Here is a 10,293-nt window from a genome sequence, read left to right as displayed (position 1 = left end):
AACATCTCTGCAGTGTCACCTTTTCTGAGCCAGATTGGAGGCAGAGTCTAACCTGCTCCCATGATATCTGGCAGGCATAATGAAGCCAACAACATTTGCTAAGACCATGTGAGTTAGAATCATGCTTGTTCTCAAGATTTATAAGTACCATGTTTATAAAAGAAAGATTGTCTTAATGTTGTATAGCAGACTGGATGTAGGATGGAAGGAAGTGGAAGGAACAATGGATATATCAAAGGTTTCCAACTTGGGTGACTGAGACAGTGGGGACAGGAAGAGAAGCAGGTTGTTAAGAAAGATGATGACAGTTTTGGACATCTTGTTTGTGAAGTGGTTGTGAGATATCCAGCTGATGATGACAATAGGCTCTGTGTTAGGCCATTCTTGCATTGGTATAAAGAAATACCTAAGGCTGGGTAATTTATAAAGGAAAGAGATTTAATTGGCTCACAGTTCCACAGGCTGCATAGAAAGCATGATGCTGGCATCTGCTTGGTTTCTGGGGAGGTCTCAGGAAACTTACAGTCTTGGCAGAAGGTGAAGGGAGAGCTGGCACTTCACATAGCTGGAGCAGGAGCAAGAGAGAGAGGGAGGTGCTACCCATTTTTAAATGACCAGAGCTCATGAGAACAGCACCAAGGGGATGGTAATAAACCATAATGAGAAATCTGCCTCCATGATCTAGTCACCTCCCACCAGGTCCCACCTCCAACATGGGGGATTACAATTTGACATAAGAGTTGGGCCGGGACACAGATCCACACTATATTAGGCTCTATGAAGTAGATGTGTAACTCAAGGGTGGGGGAAGTATCTGTAGTTGATATGGTTGGGCTGTATCACCACCCAAATCTCACCTTGCATTGTAATAATCTCCATGTGTTAAGGGCAGGTTCAGTTGGAGATAATTGAATCAGGGGGGTAGTTTCCCCCACATTGTTCTCCTGGTAGTGAATAAGTCTCACAAGATCTGATGGGTTTATAGATGAGAGTTCCCCTGCACAAACTCTCATTGCCTACCACCATGTAAGACGTGACTTTGCTCCTCCTTTGCCTTCTGCCATGACTGTGAAGCCTCTCCAGCTATGTGGAACTGTGAGCCAATTAAACATTTTTCCTTTATAAATTACCTAGTCTCCGATATGTCTTCATTAGCAGTGTGAGAACGGACTAATACAATAGTTAATGTGTAGGGTTGGGATTCACCAGCTTCGTGAAGATGGGGTGACCTAGCAGAAGAGATGGACGTTGGAATAGGATGTGTAATGAGATTTTCTTATTAGAGCTGATTTTAAACAGACAGAGGTACAGAATGAAAAGGAGGAAATAGTACTAGCAAATAAATTGGGGTGCAGTCTTGGCTGACACAACTGCATGTTTCTACTTTGGGGCTCTAGCACATTTGTGCTATTTGCTGGAAAAGTTCTTCCCCCATAAAACTATGTGGGTGATTGCCTCACCCTTTTCAGAACTTGGCAAAAATGTCACTTTCTCAATGAAGCATTCCATGACTATTCCTTTTAAAATTGCAATCTCCCCTTTGTTCAGCATTCCCTGTCTTTCTACCCTGCATTATTTCTCTAAGCACTTATCACCATGTCACATACTGTCAGTTTGACTTAATGAATTGTTTAATGTCAGTCTCTATTTATTAGAATTGCAAGCTCTACAAGGGCAAAGATTTTGTTTACTTTGTATTTTGGGGATCTCCTAGATTTCCTGGCATGTAGTAGGAGCTCTAAAAATACTTGTTGAGAAAATAAATAGGCTCACAGGGGCCGAAAGTTACAGATTTCATGTGATCATTTGCCTTGAAAATTTGGGAGAGCACAGTTTTGGAGGAAAAGTGAAAAAAAAGATTATACCCTAAAACTTGATAGCTGGAAACTAGAGACCAGGTTTTGTGACTAGAAAATAGTTAAAGAAGACAAATGGTAAAGCAATTTGTCTTCCAGATAGGATAATTTAGAATATTAATGGGGCTGCTGATAAGTTAGTCAAGAAAATTAAGGATGCACTTGCAGTGTTTGTGCAGGTGGAGATTGATGACAAGGAAGCCAGTTTGGAGGGACGGCAGCACATTTGAAAACCAGGCAGACTGTGGCTCATTTCAGCTGGGCACAGTGATCTCTCTCATATACTAGGGGTTGTTGTAAATGGTAGGTCAGGTTTGGCTTCTTAGAGTGCTTTGTTGTAATGTCTCTATAATGCAAAGAAATTAAGGATTACAACAGAGAAACTACCTGGGTTGATAAAATGAAGAGAATGAATATTCTAGATTTAGGAAATTTGAAATTAAATAATTTTTGAGAAAAATACATAGTTTAGCATGATATAACTAAAATTCTTAAACATGATTGAATGATATGTTGAAATGCAGGAAAAACTAACTGTAACTTACAAAACTTTACTGCAGAGTTTTAAAAGGATATAAACCAGTTGTGGAGAAGACAACTGTCTCTCTTGCATCCTCAGAAGGTCCAGTTGGCTCATGGACTTGCTGGTAGTGCAACTTTCCACACTGGGAAGGTCCCTGGGTTACCAGGACCCAACCTGAAATGGCCATTGCAGGGTCCTAGGAAAAGACCTGGAGTTGTGGTCTGTGGTCCACAAGACAAATGTTTGACTTAATTAGGTTCTGTTCAAATGATGAGCTGATGAATATAATATGTATTTAAAGGCTTTTATATTCTAAAATACAAATAACTGCATAATATTTACATATATTCACTGACTTCTTTTTCTAGAAGGAGAGTTTGGATAACTGTAACTTCTCAAGAGTGATAACACTTATCTTCCCATGGACTGATCACTTTCAGTGATGCTTCAATTTTTGATCTAGTCTTAGTGAACACCAAGCTCGAGGAGGTATTACACTCCTTTCATCTCTCCTGTTTTCTCTTCTACATGCCTTAAAGCTCTTCTCATGTTTTCTTCTGGTGCCACTCAGGGTTCTTCAGTTGTAAGCAACAGGCATCAGTTCTGGCTAATTTGCAATAAAAAGGAGTTTCTTAGTAGGTGGAAGTGAACATACAGAATTAGAGAATTAGAGCATTGGCTTGGAGCAATCAGAGATGAAGCAGCTCCAGACGGTCTTGGTGGCAGAAATGTCTGTATAGTTTTGCCCAGGCTGAGCTCTGAAATTAGTTTTCTCCAGCAATCTTCAGTGTTTGTACCGCACGGCTCATGATTCACATTCTAGGAAAGGAATATCTGTTTTGTCTCGGTTGGCCAAGTGGAGATAGGGCCCCCGATTTACATTCCCACACATCTGATCCATTGGGGAGGGGTAATTCTCTCAAAACAAAAACCAAAAAATCAAAGACCATAAAATAAACGATGGTCAGTGAAAAAGCAGACAATATCTAAAACCACTATGGGTTTAAAAAAAAAAAAATCCCTGAAAGTTAACTGCTGTGCCCCTGCATGTGGCCAAGGCAGTTTAATCTCTGTGCTTCACATTTTATCTTGGACACCTCTAGTTCCTTGATGCTTTCTTCCATAGTGTATCAGAGTGCTGGTAGGAAATTAGCTCACTCTTCGTTGGTGTGTTTTGTGATGAAATTGTGGATGGAAACCAGATGGAGCTTTATAGCTTCCATGTGATAATCTGTATCTGTAGGTGAATGAAAATAGGATTCTAAATAATTTAGGAAGGAAGTTATTAAACAGTGATCTAGAGCTACCACTTTCAGTAGTTTTAATGTTGGTACTTTTCTAGAATATTTTCTTCATTTTACTTCTCGGTGAGGATCTGTTTTCAGCTTGATCCTTATTCAGAAAGTCTCACCCTAGGGGATTTTTTTTTTTTCAGGCTTTGCTGTAATAATGCTGTTACTTCCTCCATCTCCCATTTATTTCTCACTCACTGGTCTAAAGGTCTAGTGGTTCTGATGGATGCTGCTGTGCTCAGTTGGGCTTAGCTGGGATTGGCTGAGCTTGGCTCTAGGCTGCAGGTTGTATTTACATTTGGTCTAAAAGCATCCTTATTCTGGAACCAGTGATTCCTTAAGGCATGCTCTTCTCATGGTGGGTACAGGAGTGTAAGGGGCTGGTGAAACTTGCCAGGCCTCTTAAACCCTCAGCTTGGAAGCAAGTGGCATGTGTCATTTCTGCCCATGTTCCAATGGCCAAAGCAAGTCAGATGACCATGCCTAGTGTTGGGGAAACCACGGCAAGGTCAGAGAAGAAGGATAAATTGCAAACAAACAATACTATCTTCCACAGGGTTTAAAATCTTTTCTTATCATCATTCCAGCTGCAATGGGTTGCTGCAGAGAGCAGGCAGCTGAATGTTCTGGTTAGAAAGGGAATTGAAGGTACCACAGATGTAGTATTGCTGATGGTAGAAGGAAAAAAAAGTTTTATACAGGAATCAGTCACTTTAAATTTTGGTTGGTGAATACACTAAGCAAATGTCTAAGCAAGGACCTGGACTCGGCAAAACAAGAATGGAAGCCCAAATGGAAAACCATTTAGAGATGAAAGAGCACCTAAGTAGCATGGGATGGACATGTGGCACCAGAGCACACCTGAAGAGCATAGAGGCTACCCTCTCGGTCATCCTGGTCAGATGTTGGTCACGTTGTGTGGGAAGGAATTGAAGATGGGTTTCAGGACCAATATTTACATCCTGTAGTTTGCATATAAATCTATATATAAAAATACTTCACTTACAAAAGACTGAAAACTCTTTGACACAAAACTGTGCTCACATGACAATATCTTCTCCAGTATCTTCCAAATTTAATATTTTTGTTTTTCAGGGTGTCTCATCAGTCATTTGCAATGACACTTGATTTTTTAAAATAAAGCCCTTGGTTGTATTAATACATACCACAGCTGGGTAGGTACCACTTGATTATTAAGGTCAAAATGCTGGTGATTAAAGTATGCAAAACCAAGAAAGCAAGTTAGCGTTTTTACAGAATGTGTATGTGTTATACATGTTTATGAATAAGGAACATGTTATCCTCTCATATCCCCAAGAATTAAAGTATAGACACTCCAAATAAAATAAAAAACAATTTTGTTAGAGATGGGATCTTGCTCTGTCACCCAGACTGGAGTACAGTGACATGATCATAGTTCACTGCAGCCTCAACCTCCTGGACTTACGTGGTATTTCCGCCTCAGCCTCCCAAGTAGCTGGAACTACAGGTGCATGCGCCCATGCCCAGCTAATTTTCAGTTTTTTCACAGAGACAGAGTCTTACTATGTTGCCCAGGCTGGTCTTGAACTCCTGGCCTCAAGTTGTCCTCCCTCTTTGCCTCCCAAAGTGCTAGGATTACCGGTGTGAACAACTGTGTCTGGCCTAAAATCAATTTATTTAAAATATAAAGTTATTAGGTTATACATATAGACATAGAACTAACTATCTGACCACAAATTATATGAATGCAATTCCTATAATGTGATTAGCCCTGCCATGTCCTCTGTCTTGTCCAGCTGTAGGCAGAATCTGATATCAGAAGGTGCTAGTACAATTTATTTAAACATACTTTCTGAGCATATTCTATATACTGGCTATATATATATAATATATATATATAAAAAATATAACTTAATTTCAGTCACAGCACACAGAATTCTGTCTTAAGTACATTTCTCTCTTGGGGTGCTATGGGTAACCGCTCCTCTCCCCTAATTAGTTGTGTGATTTCCCTGACTGTCCTGTGTCTCAACCTGTAAAATGAAAATAACACTAATATTAATAGTAACAACAACAGTGATAACAACAACAACAACAACAACAGCACAACATAATAAACCACTACATGGTGTTTCTCTAAAGATAAAAGATTTTGCAAGAGAAAAGAGCTTTGTTAGTGGTAGCATGTTGCTATTGACTTATGAAGAAATGATGGGCATCACACAGTCGTAGGCTGAACAAAATGGAGGCAAACTGACCACTTGAACAGCTGTATATCCATAGGAATGCGGAATAATATTTTATGACGTATTTGTTTCCTAGGGCTGCTGTAACAAATTAACCCAACCTTGGTGGCTTCAACTAACAGAAATTTATCCCAGCATGGTTCTGCAGGCTAGATATCCAAAATCGAGGGTTGAGCAGGGCCATGCTCTCTCTGAAGGCTCCCGTGAAGAATCCTTCCTTGTTTCTTCTTAGCTTATAATGGCTCCTGGCAATCTTTGGTGTTCCTTGTCTTGTAGTTGCACCATCTCTGTCTCTATCTTCCTTTCTTCCATGTGTGTGTGTCTATGTGTTGCCAAATCTTCTTTTCCTTATGTTAGTTATTAGACTTAAGTTCTAATCTAATCCAGTATGTCCTCATCTTAATTACTTTACATTCACTGGTACCAAAATTTAGGACTTAAACACATCTTTTTGGAAGACATAACAACTCATTGTAGACATATAATAGAATGAAGTGATGACAGTCTCCTCAGTTGACAAGATGTTATCAATGGATCAGTAATAAATTGAAGTTGATCACTGCTTACCTTTTTTAACTGGAGGACTAAGGGTAATGTCCTAAATAATTTCAAAACAATGGAAAATGCTGTAGACCAAATTTGGGAAAACAGGGCAAACTTATCACAAAAGTCTTATTCTCTTCATTGTTTTCAGATGACAACTGAAAATTTCTTTTCTTCTTCTTTTTTTTTTTTAATAGAGTTTCACTCTTGTTGCCCAGGCTGGAGTACAATGGCACAATCTCTGCTCACCACAACCTCTGCCTCCCAGGTTCAAGCGATTCTCCTGCCTCAGCCTCCCCAGTAGCTGGGGTTACAGGCATGCGCTACCACTCCAGGCTAATTTTATATTTTTAGTAGAGACAGGGTTTCTCCATGTTGGTCAGTTTGGTCTCGAACTCCTGACCTCAGGTAATCTGCCAGCCTCAGCCTCCTAAAGTGGTGGGATTACAGGCGTGAGCCACTGCATTCGGTCAAAAATTCAACCTGATGCAGATAAAGATAAAGTAAGTCTAGGGGCAATAAACTAAGGTAAAGAGAAACTCAAATGATCATGCAGCATACTCATCAGGAGTGGAATCAGTATATTTAAATCCTTGAAATTATCAGGTTAGACTAGTTCTCCTTTTAAAGTAATTGATTAGGAGACAAATATCATATAAGGCATATAAACTGATAGGCAAAGGATATGATATTTAGACCTGTAGACATAAGGACATAGAGCTGTGTCCGATTGTATTTTAAGTAAGCTGAAATGCTACCATGGTTTGACTTAACCTAGTGAAAAATGCATACATGCTTTTTAAAGGGTCATACATTTCTTAGCAGAGTTTAGCAGGCAGTTTCATTCTTTATCCTAATTAACAATAAAGTATTTTAAGTAAACTGCAAGGGAAATTATATCAGATCCATTAATCTGAAGAACTACTGTGCTTTTATCACTTACAGTCTTAGTCCATCTGAAGATGGTGGTGTTTGAGAATATCAATGTATTTATAATGACAGATATTTTTGTAAAGCCTCGTCTACCTGCACTCTATATTCATAGAATAATAGACACAGATGATAAGGTTACATTGCATTTGCACAATAACTTGTTAGAAATTTAAGGGTTTCATGCGTAGGTGTTAGCTTGGCAACTCTACCCTCCATGGGTTTCTTTTGTTTGCTATAATGATTAAATTTTCTGTGTTTACTTGTTTATGGTGCCCAGTTGTCTGGTCAGTCACTGGTCTAGATGTTGTAGGAAAATATTTTGTACATGTGATTAACGTGTAGAATCAGTTGACTTTAAGTAAAAGAGGACAGTGAGTACCAATGTGGCTGACTAGAAGCAGCTAGTGAGCACCACTCTCACAGAGAGGAGGTAGAGCAGCTGGTGGACACTAGCTCTTCAACTAGATGGTTCAGGAGGAAACACTGGGATTCATCAAGGAAGCAACAAGGTCCATGGGGAACAGAGAAGAGCAAGACAGGAAGCCACCCACCTGGGACTGCTGCTGAGTCACGGGAGGCTCCCCACTATGAGGAAATGGTGAGTGAGAGTCCCCAGGGGCCCACATTTCTACGACAGACCTTTGCTACCCGGGGCAGAGGAGATCCCCCTGACCTCATCCCCCTGGGGCCTCTTGACTGACACGGAGAGCTATGTGGGTTTTGGGCAGAGCCGTAGCTCAGGCACATGAGAGTCCAAAGGGCCTTGGACCCCTGAGCACTCCAGACCAGCATCAGTAGCTCCACCAACAAGAGAGGCTAGGCTCTCTCACATCCCTGAGGATAGGGGCTGCATCCAGACTGCTGAGGAGTGAACTGACTTGCCTCTGCTATACGTCACCAGGCAAAGCCTGCACTCCTGGGACCTCAGCACAGCCACCTCGCCCCTGCCTGAGCACTCAGGCAGGTAGCAGCTCTGCATTTCTCTGGGATGGAGCTCCCAGAGGTAACAGACAGGCCCATCATTTTTGCTGCTGCAGTCCCTGCTCCTACTGTCCTCAGGCTTGGGAGGGAGTGATGAATTTAAGGACCATTGTGGGTCTCCAGCATAGTGCAGCTGCCTTACATAAAAGTGGCCAGACTTTCCCATGCAGGTCCCTGTCCCTGCTACTCCTCACTGGGCAGGGCCTCCCTACCTGGACTTCCAACACAGCCACCCTATCCCGCCTGAGCACATCAGTCAGTGGTGGCTCTGTGCTTCTCTGGGGAGGAAATTGACAGAGCAGGGGTACCATCATCTTGGACAAATACCTCCACTTTAAGTTCCAGCTCTCTTTCTACCCTCATGCATTTCAAGGAAATCACTTCTCTTCTGTCTACGAGCAGCCAGAAAGAGCAGACAGTAAAACATAGATAAGACAGCTCAGACATGGAGAGGGTGGGGGGAAAATCCCTTGGGTAACTGCCAAAATTTACCCTCATACAATGGGCCCCAGTAAAACAGTGGGCCTTAATAAGCACATTCCTTTCCCTTCAGGTGCACTAAGATAGAGAAGCTAAAAGCAGACTCAGGGGGTATGCCTGCAGTTGCAGAAAGATGTTTGGAAACAGATACACAACTCTCCCTCCCAGATAAGTACAACAAAGAGACACAGAAGCAGTCCAAGCCTCTGATAAACTCTCCCACCCTGAATCTTTAAAAACTCTTAGTCTGTAAGAGAGTATGCTTCTGACCTAACTTGTACAGAAGCTCCTCTCAGGTTTGTTTTCTCTAAAATAAACCTGTCTTGACTGGTGAGCTGCCTTTCATGTTTCTTTCCTCGTTCTTTAATTCTTACAGAAATCCCAGAGACAACCCACAGCCCTATTGCCACTGGAGCTGCAGAAGTACCACTTGCTGTCCTTGGGATGGAGAAGGAACAAAGAGCCTGGATATTTTGCTGGCACCTTGAGCATGACATAGTCATGATAGAGAAAGGAGCCCAGCCTCTCAGTCTCTCTTCCCTGTGAGCCTCTACCTCCTACTCTTCACCAAGCAGCCCTGCCCCCCCACAGAGCTGCCCCACCCCTGGATGAACATTTCCATTGTCAATGGCTCTTTCTCCAGCATGAGGCTCCCAGAGGTAACTGAAAGTCCCTCTGCCATTGCAACTGCAGAGGTACTGCCCTTGCTGCCTTTGGACTGGAGAAGGACAAAGACCCTAAGTGCTCTACTCATACCTCCAGCATGCCACAGCTGCCCTAGGGAGAAGAGGCCATTCTGTCTTCCCTGTAAGCCCCTCATCCCCCTGTTCATCACCAGGCAGGGCCTCCTGGCTTGGGCCCTCAATGCAGCTACCCATCCTGGGGCTGATTGTTCCAATTGGCAGCAACTCTTAATTTCTCTGAAGTGAAGCCCCAAGAGACAAGTGAAAGGCCCTCTGCCATTTACACTGCCAAGGTCCCTTACCCTGCAGCTCAGGGTTCTAAGAAACTCAGAAATCAATATGCACAAAACCCATTAAAAATGGGCAAAGGATGTGAACACTTCTCAAAAGAAGACATGGATGTGGTCAACAAACATATGAAAGAATTCTCAATATGATTTATCATTAGGGAAATGCAAATCAAGACCATAATGAGATACCATCTCATAACAGTCAGAATGGGTATTAATAAAAAGTCAGAAAAGATGCTGGCAAAGTTGCAGAGAAAAGGGAACACTTGTACGCTGTTGGTGTGACTGTAAATTAGTTCAGCCATTGTGGAAAGCAGTATGGTGATTCCTCAAATAGCCAAAAGCAGAACTAGCATTCGTTTGACCCAGCAATCTCATTACTGGGTATATACTCAAAGGAATATAAATCTATAAATTCTACCATAAGATACATGTACACGTACACTGTTCACAATAGCAAAGACATGGAATCCTGTCTAGATGC

The sequence above is a fragment of the Papio anubis genome, chromosome 14, assembly GCF_008728515.1.
Source record: "Papio anubis isolate 15944 chromosome 14, Panubis1.0, whole genome shotgun sequence".
NCBI lineage: Eukaryota > Metazoa > Chordata > Mammalia > Primates > Cercopithecidae > Papio > Papio anubis.
The sequence above is the reverse complement of the archived record's forward strand: the minus strand, read 5'-3'. Positions refer to the sequence as shown.